This window comes from Tachypleus tridentatus, chromosome 8, assembly GCF_004210375.1.
Source record: "Tachypleus tridentatus isolate NWPU-2018 chromosome 8, ASM421037v1, whole genome shotgun sequence".
NCBI lineage: Eukaryota > Metazoa > Arthropoda > Merostomata > Xiphosura > Limulidae > Tachypleus > Tachypleus tridentatus.
This window is the reverse complement of record NC_134832.1, coordinates 24,163,393-24,181,505: the sequence shown is the minus strand read 5'-3', so window position 1 is coordinate 24,181,505 and position 18,113 is coordinate 24,163,393.

Below are 18,113 nucleotides of genomic sequence, written 5' to 3'. Positions count from 1 at the left end.
GCTAAGTGTGTTTATACAGAAGTATAAAAAGTAAGTTAAACGAACCAACCACACAAATTCCAAATAATTACAAGCTTTCCAATAAGTATAAAAATAACAATCACTGCACATTTAAATACTTACGAAACTAGTTTTTACATTTGGCCACACAAATATTCCCACATAGAAATATAATAGAATTATTATTCCCACCACCTGCAATAGCGGTTCACTATGCTCCATCTGTTCTACTAGTCTAATTATTTTTTTTTAACACTGTTCATACAGGTTTAAAGCACAACTAATCTGTGAAAAGGAGTTTGATCAAAATAACTGCAATTGTTCCACTGGACATGTTCTTTATATCACGAACCGTTTTGTGCTTGACTGTGAGTATTGAATAATTCTGCTGACTAACCTGGTACTGTCTGTTTGTAATCTTTATACAGTGACATGACTCTCATTCATTTGCAAAATCTGATTGATTTGTGAACATCTGATCCGTATGATCCATTTTTGAAGCAGTAACCAACATGCAGTGAGCGAAAATTGATATATATTAGTAGTATGGTAGTGTTTGCAATTTTTGGTCATGTCAATGTATATGACTAATTGTACATTGGTTTGTAAGCGGTTCTATATTCAGATAACACACCTCAATACATTTATATATCTATTTTCCAAATAAGCGAGACATTAAATGTCTTCTTTGATGTCCAGCTATGGTTCATGAGCAACTTCGAAACAACAATATATAAGACCACTATGTCGAGTGATTCAGGAGTCTATTGACAGACAAACAATTAAGGAATGAGAGGTACAGGAAAATAATTGTTAGTGGAACAAAATAAGATTTTGTAGGCCATCCTTGTAACAATAGTTGTGATGTCGTTGATGGTATTCCACAAAGGTCAATTTCAAAGGCTTGCTTGTTTTGAATTTAGTGCAAAGCTACACGAGGGCTATCGGCGCTAGCCGTTCCTCACTTAGCAGTGTAAGACTAGGAGGAAGGCATTTAGTCACCAGCGCCCACCACCAACTCTTGGGCTACTTTTTTACCAACGAATAATGGAATTGACCGTCACACTATAACGCCCCCACGGCCGAAAAGGGAGAGCATGTTTGGTGCGACTGGGATTCAAACCCATGACCCTCAGATTACGAATTGTAGTGCCTTAACCACATGGCCATGCAGGGCCAATTTCAAAGGTATAGAGAATGACAAAAACAATTTAAATTAAAAACTCAATAAAATTTCTCCACAACGTCAACAGTTACAGGCACGAATGTAGGTGAGACGAACACCCTAAAAGTAATACAAAATTCTGACAATCAGTCAATTGTTGTTTTCAAAGTTCTATTGAAAAGTGACAAATGTCAGTATAGTGGCTACATTTTCAATGTCACTTTTGTTGGACTGTCTACACAACGACTATGTGTAGATAAGCCTGTAATACGCATGTACTTAAACACATTTTCTATCATTTGATGTGCGAGATGACATTAATTTGGGAAGCGTTCGGTATACAGTCTAGCAGTAATCTGGTCATTCTCCATACAGTAATACTATATTAATCTGTTCTTCAACTAAATACTGTGCCATTATTTATAAGTAGCTATAGAACAATGCTTGTGTTATAACTTATGTACAGGTTATTATTTAACACTTTTCTATCCTTTTGAAACCTTTCAATGAGTTACTTATGCAAAATTCTAACCTCACTACTTGACACAGGATTGTGTAACAGTCTTTGTTTTGGTCGGAATTTGATCTTTTGTGGCACAATTTTTTAAACATCGAAGAGGTGCATCTGGTCATTGTGAGACAGGTAGAAGGCCTTGCTTGAGAACTGTAATGCATGGAGAGTAGTGACCATCCGTTTGCATGTCATCAGGTTTAATTTTCAAATGCCCAAATAACAAAGTATTCAATATCTCGAAAAGTAGAAGAGGGTACTGGAACTTTTATGTTCTCTATTATCGATTTACAAAACCGCCTAAAGTAAGGAATGGTTTCCGTGTAGCTGGTGCTCTGCCTTCAGAACCAAGACTGTGAAGGTAACTTCTGAAACTGTTGGGGGGAGAGCACCTGTTCTACAACATTAATGACTGTTTGACGAGGGGCATTCTCCACACTCCTCCTCACATTCTATTGGTTTTAGGCACTCGAACAATGCAGAAACTGATGTATTGTTACATGACTGGGATGGCACTGTCAGCACCACGTTCTCTTAGAACAGCTGTATTATAAATGATCTGGCCATTTCTTGCTGAATTTCTCCGCCCCCAACATTAAACTATTACAGTTCATGAAAACACGTGTTTAATCTTCCACCTGTCAGCTATATCACTTACGTTGTAAAGCTTATCCCTAAAGTAACATTGCAATGCTTAATGATATAGAAGCATAAGATATCCATTCTGGTTAACAAATGGAAAATAACTGAGATAGAACAAAACTTGTTTACTAATTACTTCGTGGTTACATCACTTCCCCTTAAAACTCACTCCATAATTTCGGAATATTTGTAAACTATGAGCATAACGGTGAAAAGTCACTTTTCGATCGGTTAAAAGTAGACTAACAGTCGACGGAGAGTGTTCTTGACAGTACGTGTCTTCTTTATAGTCTTATCACTCGAACTTAGAAACAGTTATGTGCACATAGACTGTGTAGCTTTGCGCAAAATTCGAAAACAAAGCAAACAAACTTTTCTGAATTACGAGTAATCTGTTACTTTATTAAAAACTAAGTCCTTCTATGACGATTGACATTTGATGATAAATTATTCTTTTTACGCAGACTGCAGATTAAAGATGTTATACACTTACAAATTAACCTAATATATAATGTGGAAACATAGGTAATGACGTGATAAAGGATATCGGTACAGTGTTCAGTTGAACTCATTAAATAAAAACGTTTACTCAGCTGTAAACAGAAATACCAGTTTTGTTCTAAACGTTTAACAACGTTATTTGGTACCGTTGTCGTTATACAACGTTTCACTAATACACTATTTTAGACAAACGATTCCAGTTCATTTCAGGATTCAACCATTGATATATAAGCTTCGTATGCCCGGCTTAGTCTTAATATACAGTTTAATAAGGGATCTGATTCTTCCTAACGTATTTTGCAAAATGCAACTGCATAAAAGATCAAAACAAAGCAAGTGTAGTAACGAAATATGATACAATGATATTCATTGTTAACTACATGTATTCCAGACACAACCAGACTACATTTTATTCACTACATGTATACATATATAAATTCAACCATCAAACTAGTTTGTACAGTACAGTTTCTCTCTCTTACTTACCTGTTTCAAAACTGATTCGCTCACAGAAGATACACGTAATACTAGTTCAATAGTTCAGTTTCTGTGTATAATCTTTACCCTATAAAGGATACGCACATGCTAATGATATAGCAACATCCGCTTATAACAAGCGTGGTTAACTATTTGCAGATACACTCTATTACTATAGTTATGAAAAGACATTTCAGGTGTCAACTCAGAAAATGCATACATCCTAAATTGCTGAAACACTGATTCACTAACATTTCTAAATAAAATCCATGACGTCATAAATGAAACAACATAATTTGACGAAATAAATAACAATGGAAGATTCGTTCGAACATCAAGAATATCAGTAGTCAATATAGTGGACTGTTGAGTAGATTCTACTGCGTATTCGCAATATTTCAGTGAGTGTGTGTGTATGTTTTCTTATAGCAAAGACATATTGAGCTATCTTCTGAGTTCACCAAGGGGAATTGAACCCCTGATTGTAGTGTTGTAAGTCCGTATACTTACCGCTGTACCATCGGGGGTTAATATTTCAGTGAATTTCATGGTATCACGTGCTTCTATTAGGTTTGTTTTTGTTGTTTTTTTAATTTTGCGCAAAGCTACACGATGGCTATCTGCACTATCCATCCCTAATATAGGAGTGTAAGACTAGAGGGAAGGAAGTTAGTCATCACTACCCACCGCCAACTCTTGGGCTATTCTTTTTACCAACGAATAAAGGAATTGACCATCACTATAACACCCTCACGGCTGAAAGGGCAAGCATGTTTGGTGTGACAGGGATTCGAACCTGCGACCCTCGGATTACGAGCCGAGTACCTTAATCACCTGGCCATGCCGGACCTATTCGTCGATCCATTAACGACCAGAGTGCATTTAATTATACACTTAATAGATTACTGGTTACCCGGTTAACCCAAACAAATGTTGCAAAACTGAAAGAAGAAACAATATAAGCCAGTGATAACTTATATTAACTGTTGTAAGAGATTTATAAAGATTGATCACAAAATGAAGAATAAATGGATAAAATACCTAAATATTCTTATGAAACAAAAAGTACGAATAGCTTCGGTTTTTTTTGTTAATTTCGCGCAAAGCTACACGAAGGCTATCTGCGCTAGCTGACTCTAATATAGCTATGTAAGACTAGAGGGAAGGTACTAGTCATCATCACCCACCGCCAACTCTTGGACTACTTTTTTGCCAACGAATAGTGGGATTGGTCGTAACAGTATTACGATCCCACGGCTGGAAGGGCGAGCATGCTTAGTGTGACGGGGATTCCAACTTGCAGCCCTCAAATTGCAAGTCGAGCGTCTTAACAGCCTGCCTGCCCATGCCGGGCCGTACGATTTCTGGGTAAGGCAAAGAAATTCGTGAAACAGTATGATTCGTTATTTTCTGAAATAGAATGAGCAAGTTTGCACACATTTTTAAGAGAAAGTCAATATTCTATAGGCATATCGTACACTTTATGAAAACGAACTGTTCAGCCAAAGTCAATAGTTAAATATGTTATAGAACATAAGACTCAATAAGTTCAAAGTACGCAATTCTTATTTAAAATGTGGAACGGAAACTCCATATATGATTATTTTTACCTTCACCTCAACTTTTACAAAACCATTAACAAATATTGGAACTTTTCAAATTCAGCAGATAATTTATCGTAAGGAAAAATGGACTTGAAAGGAAAACCCTTTTAATTCCGTTATTAATAGTATTCCTCCCAGCCCACACAAAAAAAAATGAAGAAAAATATAAGGCGTTGTCATGCGTATCAAGGTTTTAACCAACTTGTCCTTAATTAATTGTATAATGGGCCTGGCATTTTCTTACACTATGAAAATTACTTTAATAAACCGGTCTATATTTACGCAATATAGAACACAATCAAGTTGATATTATTAGGTAAATGCAATATAAACATATTAATCTACTGATTTCACACGTAGCTGATAGTCATTTTCGTCAATTTACTATATAACACAACGTCACCGTTATGTGGCTTGAATTGAAATACATCCTACTGAAGCAATACCTTAAGAAAATATGATCCATTACTGAAACATAAGACATTCAGTAAGTTAATCATTCCCCTACTATTTTACTGATGCCATAAACACTTTTTGTATGCTGTTGTTTATGCGAGCAAAACTAACTGTGGCAGGAAATATGCTAATTACCTAGAACTTGATTTTGTTCCTGAAAAGGAAAGGTGAAGAATTTATAGACACCTTTTCATAATGTGCTTTGCGTTAACATTTACCGAGAAAAAGATGGGAACTCCGTCTTTGTTGTACTTGTTCTTTTGTGATATGGTTATGTAGCTCTAGAATGTTTAATTTACCTGTTGTTGGTGAACTCACACAGAAAAAAACACTGTGATATAAACATAAAGTAAAATAAAAATTAAAAACTATTAAAGCTCTTCGTGTCCATTTACATAGCAAGCAGTTATATTTAGTAATACAAAAACACTCGGGAAAAAATGAAACGTTTCATTTCACAATTTCATGCAAATATTACCCTTATATATCTTTGCATAGTTGTTCCTAATTTTAAATTTATGTGCTACAACGATAACAGCTAGTCAACAGCACTCATCACCAAATCTTACTTGGCTGAATAGCAGGACTTGACAACCACTGTTTTAACACAACCATAGTCCCTAAGCGTATAACCACTGTTATAACGTGCTCACAGTCTCTGAGACTATAGCTACTGTTATAACGCACCCACAGTCTTTAAGTCTATAACCACTATTATAATGCACCCACATTTTGGTAACAAAAATTTTAAAACAGGTTTTGGTTTTTGCTGGCAGTATATTACTTTCTTCTTTCCCCTTTCATGGTTTATTCATACTCTCCCTCAAATCTCCCGGTCTTTTGATTTTTTCATTGTTATTTCCTTGAATTTCTCCTTTTTTTATTCCTTTCTCAAAGCCACGTCAAACATATGTTTCACTTATATCGGATTACAATATCTCATAAGAATAAGAGACCCATAATTTCCACAGCAAATGAGCAAGAAAGGTGACCGCCTTATTTCAATAATTTTCTAATCGAGCTGTAATATTCTAATCCTTTAGAGGATGATGAAAAGAGTGCGCTTTATCAGCCCTTTCGACTCTAATTGATATTCCTTACACCTAACTTGCGCAGATAACCCTCGAGTAGCTTTGCGCGAAATTCAAAAACAAACAAACAAAAACATAAACCTATCTTCATAAAAGATCCATAAGTAATAAGTTGGATTTATAGAATATGTTGACGGTGTCTTTGTTTATTTTTAAGTGTGATTCATATGTTATTAACAACCTTATAACCAACAAAATCACAGACTTAAAATCAGTCTTATGTATATATAGTTTAGAAAAATGTATTTAAAAAATATGAGGTCTTTAACAAGGTGGACTTCATTTATTTTCTTTAAGCAGTGCTCTATACAGTACTGTTCACTTTTGAACTATACTGCACAAAAATGAAGTGTCCTATACAGTGTTCGTTTTTCGAATGTTTCATATAAAAATATGCCCTACATATCGTTTTCTGAGTGTTTCTGTCGTATATAATTTTGGAACTCATAAGTATATCATAAAAATACTCTAATAAGAAATAAAAAATAAGATATTCGAATATTCTGCATAAAAAGAAACTACAGTACCAACTGAAATGTTTTTAAGACTTGTGTCGGAATTACCGTGAAATCATGTATCACATGTCTTTCTTGTTTTTCAGGTATTCGTCTGAGATGTAATTTAAACGTTTCATACTGTAAAAGCTTGTTATCCTAATCACTAATTTCTCAGATTTCTATTATTTTTTGTATACACTGATAATTTTGTTTATTATGAAAAAAACTATTGTCAACTCTGATATTACAAGAGTGAATGACACTTGTCATCTCTTAACTCTTCTCTGTGACTCGTTTACATAGAAATCGTTAATTCAAGACACCTTATTACTTTAAAGTCGACCATTCTAAAGAGAATGATTTATTAAAATCAAAAGAAAATGTCAACCAAGACATAACATTTTATATTGTATTAAGTTCATTGGTTTTGTTACGAAAATAAACCAGCCCTTATGTAAAACGAATTGCTCCAATATCATAACGTTCTGCAGTATCTGCTGTCCAGATTGTAAAATGGATTACTGTAATATCTACGTATGGATGGATGAAAACAGTAAAGATAACAAATATTCTATGTTCGGTTACATATATTATTGTAATTACTAGGATCGATTACATAAACTATTGTAATCACTAGTTTCGGTAACATATACACTATTATAACCACTAGTTCGGTAACATGTAGACTATTGCAATCATTAACTTCAGTTACATAGAATATTGTACTCAATAGCTTTGGTTACATAGATTAATTGTAATCACTAGGTTCGGTAACATAAACTATTGTAATCACCAGTTTCGGTGACATATAGACTATTATAATCAATAGCTTCCGTAACATAGACTATTGTAATAACTAGGTTCCGTAACATACAGACTATTATAACCACTAAGTTCGATAACATATAGACTATTGTAATTACTAGGTTCGGTAACACATAGACTATTGTAATCAATAGCTCCGGTAACATATAGACTACTGTAATCACGAGGTTCGGTAGCAAACTATTGTAATCACTAAATTCAATAACATGTAGACTATTGTAATCACTAGGTTAGGTTACATAGAGTATTGAAATCATTAGTTTCGGCTACATAGATTATTGTAATCACTAAAACTCAAAGCAAAATGATTAGTTTTAAATCAGACATTGTTTCATGGTCCAACCATCCTCTCTTCATCATTTCTCTTTAGTTAAAAGACAAATAATTAATTGTTGAACTGATAGTAACTCGGGCAGTAACCTTTATCGGCAACTTAGCAACAGGATTTTCCGTTCTTCAAGGCTTACTCAATACATTATATATATATACAGTCATGTATATTATACATTCCTCATTATAGGAGGCCATACAATATCTGTGGGCATACAGTCATGTGAAAAAGTTAGGACACCCTATGAAAGCCTATGTATTTTTGTAACATGTTTGGATATATAGATATTTAATCTCAATTTCAACAATACTGAGAGATTATAGGAATATAACTAAGCAATTAAAACTGAAGAAATGAATTTTCATGATCTTCTGTAAATGTAATTCTACAAAAATGCATATTCTTGTAGTGTTACCCCTTTGGCTGAAATAACTGCAGTGGAACGCTTCTTGTAGCCATCTACCAGTCTCTGACATCGGTTTGAAGAACGTTTGCCCACTCCTCAACGCAAAATTTTGTCAGCTGTGAGATGTTTGAGGGGTTTCTTGCATGTACAGCCCGTTTCAAGTCACCCCACAGGATCTCAATGGGATTAAGATCTGGGCTTTGACTCGGCCATTCCAGGACTCTCCATTTCTTATTTTTCAGCCAGTCCTTGGTGGATTTACTGGTATGTTTTGGGTCATTGTCGTGTTGCAGGGTCCAGTTTCGCTTCAGCTTTAATTTTCTTACAGATGGTCTCACATGATCCTCAAGCACCCTCTGATACACAGTAGAATTCATGGTGGATTCTATGATTGTGAGCTGTCCAGGTCCTGCTGCAGCAAAGCAGCCCCAAACCTTGACACTACCACCTCCATGCTTCACAGTTGGTATGAGGTTCTTTTCATGGAATGCTGTATTTGGTTTATGCCAAACATGTCCTCCGTTCTGGTGTCCAGATAATTCAATTTTGGACTAATCTGTCCAAAGAACATTATTCCAGAAGTCCTGGTCTTTGTCTACATTCTCTCTGGCAAACTTCAGTCTGGCCTTGATGTTTCTCTTAGAGAGCAAAGGATTTTTCCTTGCACACCTCCCATGCAAATACAGTCTCTTTCTGATTGAAGAGGCATGCACTTTCACATCCACAGTAGTCAGAGTCTGCTGTAGGTTTCATGATGATATGTTAGGGTGTTTGGAGACCTCTTTTAGCATCTTGCGGTCTGCTCTCGTGGTGAACTTGCTTGGACGACCAGACCTGGATATTTTGGCAGTTGTTTTGAAAGCCCACCACTTGTTGACTATTTTCCGGACAGTGGAATGGCTGATTTCGAAATATTTTGGGGACTTTTTAAATCCCTCACCAGACTCATAATCTGCTACAATTTTCTTTCTGAAGGCCTCAGACAGCTCTTTTGCTCTCACCATGGTGCTCACTCTCACTTCAACAGTCAGGAGCACACCAAACTAAATGTCTGAGGTTTAAATAGGGCAAGCCTCATTCACAATGCTGAGTAGCGATCTTCTAATCATGTGTACCTGGTGTGATACACCTGTGTGTGAGTCGAGCCATTTTAAGTGGGAATAAATGTAGGGGTGTCCTAACTTTTTCTTCAGTTAGAATATGCATTTTTGTAGAATTACTTTTACAGAAGATCTTGAAAAGTCTTTTCTTCAGTTTTAATTGTTTAGTTATATTCCTATAATCTCTCAGTATTGTTGAAATTGAGATTAAATATCTATATATCCAAAATGTTACAAAACTACACAGGCTTTCATAGGTTGTCCTAACTTTCTCACATGACTGTGCATGTTGCGTTAGTTGTGCAGCAAGATGTTTATGGCTAAAGTTTCGTCCAAGGCTGTAGTTTGGCAGAGTTCCAGAGTTTCTAACGTCCTTGTCTAGTTCGACAGTAAAACAGAATTCCTCTTCCCCTATTGTTACTGAAATAAACTCGTTTTTGTTTCCTAGTTTTTCTACTTATTTGTTTTATTGAAACAAGTTTATCATCCGTATCTGAAACCTTAACATTTTTATTCTATTCACGCCAATATTAGACACAACACACTGTGTCTTTTAGTCCTATTTTTCTTCGCACAGGTAGTAAAAGACATGATAAATTAATACCTAATGAATCACAACTTGAAATTTAATCATTACTTTATAAATCAGCAAATCATTACTAGTATATAATCCTTTTAATAAAAAGTATAAAGTTAAAAGAATTCCGGTTCCCAAAAAACAAAATCAATGCTCATTTTTTGCTACATTAATATTTTTAAAGTGTTTTTTACATGCATGAGATGAAGTAGGTGTTTTGGGAGTGGCCTATGTAGATCATCCACAAGATTAGTAGAACTGAGAAAGGCATCTGCATTCTTCAAGTGTTGTTGAATTCAGTCCGTCCACATTATCTCTAGTTAGAATTAACTACAGTTGAGAAAAGAGATCACATCGTGACCATTACCTCACTTATGAACTATTTGGTGCCATGAGTACGTGGAAAATACGCTTGGGTCATATATGTCACTAAACTTCTTACCTTGGAATTGGTTAAGGGACATGGTAAAGTGACTTTTCAGTTCACTTCAAACTTCTGCTTGTCTCAGTTAGGTTGCTCTAGAGTTATTGTTATTACTATTATTAACTGGAATAAATATATGTTAATTGTATGTCACTGTTAAAAAGATATTATCATTCACTTGGTTACAAGTTCTCTTTCGAAGTATAATATATACAGTTATTGACTAAAACATTTCAAGTAGGCTTCACTTCAAGCTATCCAATTTATTTTTATTTTACTGTAAATTTTCAATATTATAAAAACACTATGATTCTTACATGTGTTTAAATTATATTACCGCATACTGATTTTGTTAGAGTTTCGTGGATATATCTAAAATGTGTGCACATATGTCCAAAAATAGCATACAACACATACCTAACGATGCAGGGTGAGTACAAGTTCTCTGATGTAAGAGGGTGACTGGGCGGGTGGAGACGACATGTTCCCACCAAGTTCTGTAGCAAATTTTGGGGCAGCGCGACTAGATTAACAAATGTATGCTCAACTGTCACGCATAGGTAGTTGTAAGACATTGCGAATGGGAAGCAACCTTTGGGAAAAACCAAAGGGCAAGTGGTCCCGACCTCAAACGTGGAAAACAGAAGCAATACGATGGGAAAATAATCTGCTTTATCATGGATGGTGTTATCTGGATAGGCTACTGAACTGCCATCAATACATCTGTTACTCCTGTGCTCTTGAGAGTAACTTGTAGCCAGGCACCCGTTTTCACGGCAACCTCTCATCCTGTAACATTACTTTGGTTAGATATGTCAAACCGATAAGCTAAAACAAAGTGCAGGTTATCGCAGTGCTTCATCAACTTATGATTTATATGTAAACGGAAACCTTATATGTGTATTATTGTACAACAATGCAATATTAGTTACATGCTCTATTTCCAGTATGATTATAATTTATCATATACCTTTCTGTTCGATGACGGTAAACGCTGTTTTCTCAAGTAAATTTTACTTTATCCTTGACTGCTGTCAGGAAGAATGTTAGTCCGCTTGTTAGCATTTGCTATAAACTGGGTAAAGTAGAAAACAAGCAAAGCATTTATTTTTATGAAAACCAGAGACATACAAATAATACAACAAATAAACTAACGAAAAAGCCAGAACGTCATAGGGTTGAAACCTAACCTTTTGAGATTATGAAACAAAAAGTCAAGAAATTTATTTTACAGACGTTGTTAAAAACATGATCATAATCTACCTACAATAGAAACTGATGAATAAAATTGCGCGAAAAAAAGAAATAACATTTTTTGTACAGAAAATGAAAGAAACCGGAAATTTCAACTGAAGAGCATTTTACCAGCACGCACGCAAGATAACCGATCAAGTTAAAGCACCTTGGGGTTGAGGAATAGCCGATTCTAAATATGCTGATAATGGTTGGAAAAAAAAAGTACATTCTCTAAACCCAATAACAAAAGAAGATGAATAGATTCCAAATACTTGTTTTATTTTGAAAATGACAAAAATAGAGAATTTTAATATTAACGCGACAGCTGCGAGTGTAATTTAATGTAGCCTAAAGAGAATAATACCTCTGAAATGAATAGATTAAAAAAGAAAGGATAATTATTATTATTTTATACTGATAATTTCTTTTTAATTTACTTATTGATATTAATAAATTTCATTAATTAATTTGAAATGACTGTCTATAAATACTATTGGCGCATTCACTAATAACATTCAAAATTAGTCGATGTGTCAATGTGATAGAAATCATTCAATAACGTTTATTCTTAAACTCTGTCCTTCGGCACTAATATAATTTGAATTAAAGAAATTAAAGATATATAGACTTAAATACTGTAGTCCATAACTGAGGAAAAAAAATAATTCAATATGTGTTTACAAACATTATGGCATAATCATTCGAACTATCGGACTGGAAATCCAAGGGTCTTAGGTTAGAAACGTGTTGTAACCAAACATGTTTACACTTTTATCTATGAATGTTTTACAATAGCGATAGTCAATGCTTCTATTCAATTTAAATTAACTGGTTTAGGCGAAAGGCTGACTGCCTTTCCTTTAGTTTGTGGCTCAAAATTGTGGACCTTTACGCCTGAACAATATGAGACTATGATTTGGTTTGCCTAAGGAAGAAACGAAAAAAAAATTATAGGAAATGAGTCGAAAACTTGATAGAATGAAATTTAAAAAAAAATGGGGATGCATCAGAAGGACATAAAACGTCAGGACATTTTGATAATTTTATATGTTAACAAATTGGGGTTTGTTCATGTGTAGGCTTTGTCCTTGTACAGACCTCTGTCATCCTTATTTCATAGATTATCAAACAGTAATTTAATATTGTTAAGTGGACCAAACTATTGAAACTATTATATAAATTAATCTATCTGAGACAAACATTTACAGATATTAAATTTGTGTTTGAAGTTTATGATTCTGTAATATTATATATTACTGTTCATAAATGCTTGTTATATCTACAGTTTAGGAGAAATCAAGATCAAATGACAGTAGTTTACTTAAAAATAGGTTGGCAACCAACAATTTAAAAGTGTAAAATAAAGTTTTAATTGTTCTTATAAATCTTTGTTAGCGTACCTGTTACCATATTAGCACAATGCGTTTCCTTACTCAAATGATTCATTACTTGCTATGAATTAATGTTTTCAACATTTTAGCTTTGAATATCAAAGCAATTATTCAACTCTTAAGTATGTATTATTTTAATTTTATTACCCAAATTTTATAAAGCTCGGGTCAGATCTAGAGCAAGCCTCTCAAAAATCAGAGTTAAAACAAGGAAGTTACGAGCATTCAACAAATACGTTGTCCAACTTCCTTATCGGTTGCACGTTGATAGTGGTGCAGAATGGTAACCATAACCATCATCAAAGGTCAGATTTTGGAGAGCATAACTCAAAAACGCGATTATAAACAAGTGTAACTGTTTTGAATCAAAGCGACAGTTATACAAATGCCAGAGCAATAAGAATTCTGTTAATTACAACAACCTAATTGAAGTAAATATGAACAAAATAGACAAATAACCAGATGTGACATGACTGTTGTTTGTTTTCCTTTTTTCTTACTTGTACGATTTGAATGTCTGAATACGAAAAGAAGAGAAATTGTCTTGAATTTTTTTCATTTGTATTTTATATTCCTGTAATAATGTTGTTCTTTTCAACAATAAGAAATTGAATGAAATTTATTATAGTTCTTATTTTATTATATTTTATCATTCTATTTTTCTCTTGTCCTTAATTGTTTTCTGGAACATCTTCATTATTTTTCCATTTTTTCACATCATTTTCTTGTACATCTGTTTTTGTTTCTTTAACTTTCTTTCGTCCACTTTCACTTTTTTCAAATTTTTGGTCCTTTTTCCACTTTAGTTATACCACATTTTTAAACTGGCTGTTTAGCTCTTTGTGTACATAAGATAAACAAACGTACATATTTTAATGTAGTATATTAAAATATGTTCGCAGCTTATCATATTATACAAAATCAGTTCTAAAAATAATGATCTATGATGCGTTTTTGCATAATTTTTTGATTACTTTAAAATTAACACACACAATATAACGTATATGAAATCTATCACAATATTAACAGAAAATTGTATTTTTAATTTTGTAAAAGTTTTTAGAAAACTACATTCGTTTGCAAGTTCATAATTTACAAGTTACATGATCCCAGGCTATCGTTTAAAGCTATATAATTGTAGAGTGTTAACTATATCATGGTTAGTTCCCATAACAATGATTGGTAACAAGGATACATTCGAATTTCTAAAATAGTGGAACCTGTGTAGTAGTAGAACAACGACAGTTTCTTCTTGGCTGCCTGTTCAGATACTTTTTTCAAGTATCACTTAAAAAGGATTACATTTGCCGCTTAAAACTGTGGCCGTAATAAAAAGACAAAGGTGGGAAATAGAGTTTCTAAAGTTAGATAATGTCATATTTGCCCAACTGGTCATTTCTATAATCACGCATAGTGAATTAAAATATATGTAATGAATATGGCAGCCGTTAACTAGTTCAACAACCTGCTTATCTCGAATGATAAAGGAAAAAGATGTCTTCAGTGGTAATTTGAGAACATACTACAGACAATGGAAACTTGTAAGGCTTTTTATCCTTCTCTGTATTGACGGTAGACCAAATTTGAAGAAAACCAAACGAATCACTTTATCATTCTTGTTTGTTTGTTTGGAATTAAGCAAAAAGCTACACAATGGGCTATCTGTGCTGTGCCCACCACGGGTATAGAAATTCGGTTTCTGGCGGTGTGAGTTCACAGACATACCGTTGTGCCACTAATGGCCTGTCTTTCTTGTGATGTTCTGACAGTGCATAATTATAAAAATGGTATAATGGTGTGGGATATTTTTGTGTTAACGGTTTGGTACTTTGATACATGTAAAACGGCTAAATAATGTAATTTAGTTCTGAAAGCTGTTGACAGTGATGTCAGTGCGACAATCTTGCATTTCAACCCTGATTGACAAGAACAACAACCCAAGACACTCGTATTGCTCAAAAAATTTAATTGAAGAGACACTTCTTTCAGTCAGCATAGTCACTAAATCCTTATGCGATTGTGCATCTTTGGAATAAACGTAAGCACTGAATTTCTCTTACAGTTCACTGCCGACATCTATGAACCAAATGAAGAGCGTAGTATACGTGGACTGGACTATAATCAAACAATATACCTGCTGTCATCTTGTAGATTCTGCGACACGTCAGGTTCAAACTATTACCGCGGAAAAAGCTGGAGCAAAATGACATGAGGAAGGTTTCTAATAATGTGGATAATCAGATTATAATGGCTGAAAAATATTAAATGTTCTTCGCTCTGTTGATATAATTCAAGAATAATGTAAATACAAACATTTATGAGTTATGAGTAATGTCGTTTAATTTTATTTCTAATACAATTATAACTCAAAAAAGATATTTAGAATACGAAACTTAAATATTTCAATTGCAATTTATAGCGGCTTTGCAATATTAAATGCTGTTTAAAGTAAATGAAAATTTAAAATGCTGTGTAGCTTAAAAAACCCTTAATTTTCATTGAATTGAAACTGTAATAAGTGTATGATTGAAAAATTCATCGTTAATGGGCTCATTACTTTCAGTCTTCTTAACCAAAATCTTTAGCAAAGTGTGTCTGGTAACTATATTTCAAACTTTGATTTTAATCAGCAATATATGTATTGAAACCACCACATATCATCGTTATTTTCGAGACCCATAGCTAGAGTATGACAGGGTGGGAATTTTTCCACAGTTGTAAGACCTTTTTCACTTATTTTAGCAAGCAAACTCGAAGAACTAATGTGGTCTTATGCGGGTGCATTATATTTTACCAACACACCAGAAAAGTGAGATATGAAATTATGTGGAGTAGTCTTCTATGTATAATTTTTCTGCCTTGTATTTTTGGCTGAAATGTTACTGCATGTAGGTGTGAAGGTAAGCCTTCAAATCTGATTGCTTTTGCCCTAACCGTATTCACTTAAAAAGACTTCCTCCAAAACAAGACTTTTCGGACACTCATTCCTCCTTCGGTTTGTTTGTTTGGATTGAATTTTACGCAAAGCTACAGCAGGGTTATCTGCGCTATCCGTTCCTAATTTAACAGTGTAAGGCTAGAGGAAAGGCAGCTACTCATCACCACCCACTGCCAACTGTTGGGCTACTCTTTACCAATGAACAGTGGAATTGACAGTCACATAACAATGCCCCACAGTTGAAAGAGCAAATATGTTTGGTGTAAAGGTGATTCGAACCCCGACCCTCAGATTGCAAGTAGAACGCCCTAATTACCTGATCGTGCCGGACCATCTCCTTAGGAGTGAGATGGGTCAGGAATAAAAATAAAATGGACAATACTTCAATTAAATAAATCATCATATCCCTTAAATCTGAAAAGGAGATAATTATAATTATCATAATTCATTTCAACAATTACAACCGTCGTTTTCGTCTAATTGATTTAGTGTTTTCATTTATACCTCTAAAACATTTAAACCAAAAACTTTCAGGCATAAAAACTGGGGTATGTTTAAGCCAATTTAAATATTCTATGAGAACATAAGTGTTGGATGTATAATCGGCATGATGCAAAGTAATATTTGTTAAACATGACGGAAATTATGCTTATCTAATAATGAGTTTCTTTAAATACTGCTATTGTATTCATACAGAGATCACAGCGTGTTGATTTTTCTGTTACAACAACAGTGTAACTTTTCGAATGAATGATGAAAGACAAATGGAAGGTTTTAGAATTTTACACGCACGTGCAATTCTGAAATACAATAGTTTTCCAAACTGAAGTTCTGAGAATAACAAGAGAAAATGGACAGTGATGAAGGAAAATTAGGAAATCTAATTTACATTATAATACTGCGGTACGAAAATACACACCCTTAAAGAAGGAGTTATCTATGCATGATCATGCGATTCATGCACATTTTGTAGAATGAATACATCCACGAACATTCTCTCTCTTAACATGCTACAAAAATAGCAAAGTTAAAGGCAGATCTTTGTAATTAACATGGAAACAGTTGAAGATAAAATGCCTTTCTAAACTTATACAAACGTACTTCCTTATGGAGAGGCTGTTTAAATAATATAATTCTACATATGTTTAATAAAGCACAGATTACTTATATGTATTGTTTTTTTTAAGTTTGAAACGTGCCTTGAATATTTATCAAAACGTCAACGTTATATAGGCACATTGAACACTAGTATAGTAATGACACGAACCGGCATGTGATCCCTACTTACCTATACATCGATTTTGCTAAACGAAACAAGATATAGATAAGGATTTTGATCATTTCTGGAATCTAGGAGGGTCAGGTACTACACAAACCTCTTCCTCTGTAATACTAATACTCAAAGTTTCGTCTGTCCTGAAAATGCATGCGCATCTTACTATCTAAATAAGCATGGTCGCGTACTTCATTTCCATGGATGTAAACAAAAGGCAGATGTATACATACTTTCTTAGACATTTTGCATAACAACATGTTAAAAGCCTATCACAGTTTTTCAAAAGTTAGTTCGTAGAATAACATTATAAGTTTATTTACTGAGAGTATTAAGTATGGTAAAGTTTAGCCCTAACTAAACTATACAAAAAAATTGCAGTGTTAATTTATCCTTTTATCGAATACACACCGTACTTAATAAAAGCTTAACTAATGTTTCATCCAAAACAAAGTGTAGATTTCGGTATCTGCTATTAGAATTATATTCTGTCGTTCTAGAAATCCTGTATTTAAAGACGTACTATTAAAATAAATATATTAATTTGTATGTATGCATGTAAGTACAATAACATCTCTAATGGTAATTATTCAGTTGTCTACAGACGTGGCCAAAATTTTTGTTCGTTTCGTAACAAATAAGATCATTAAGATGGAATACAAGTAATA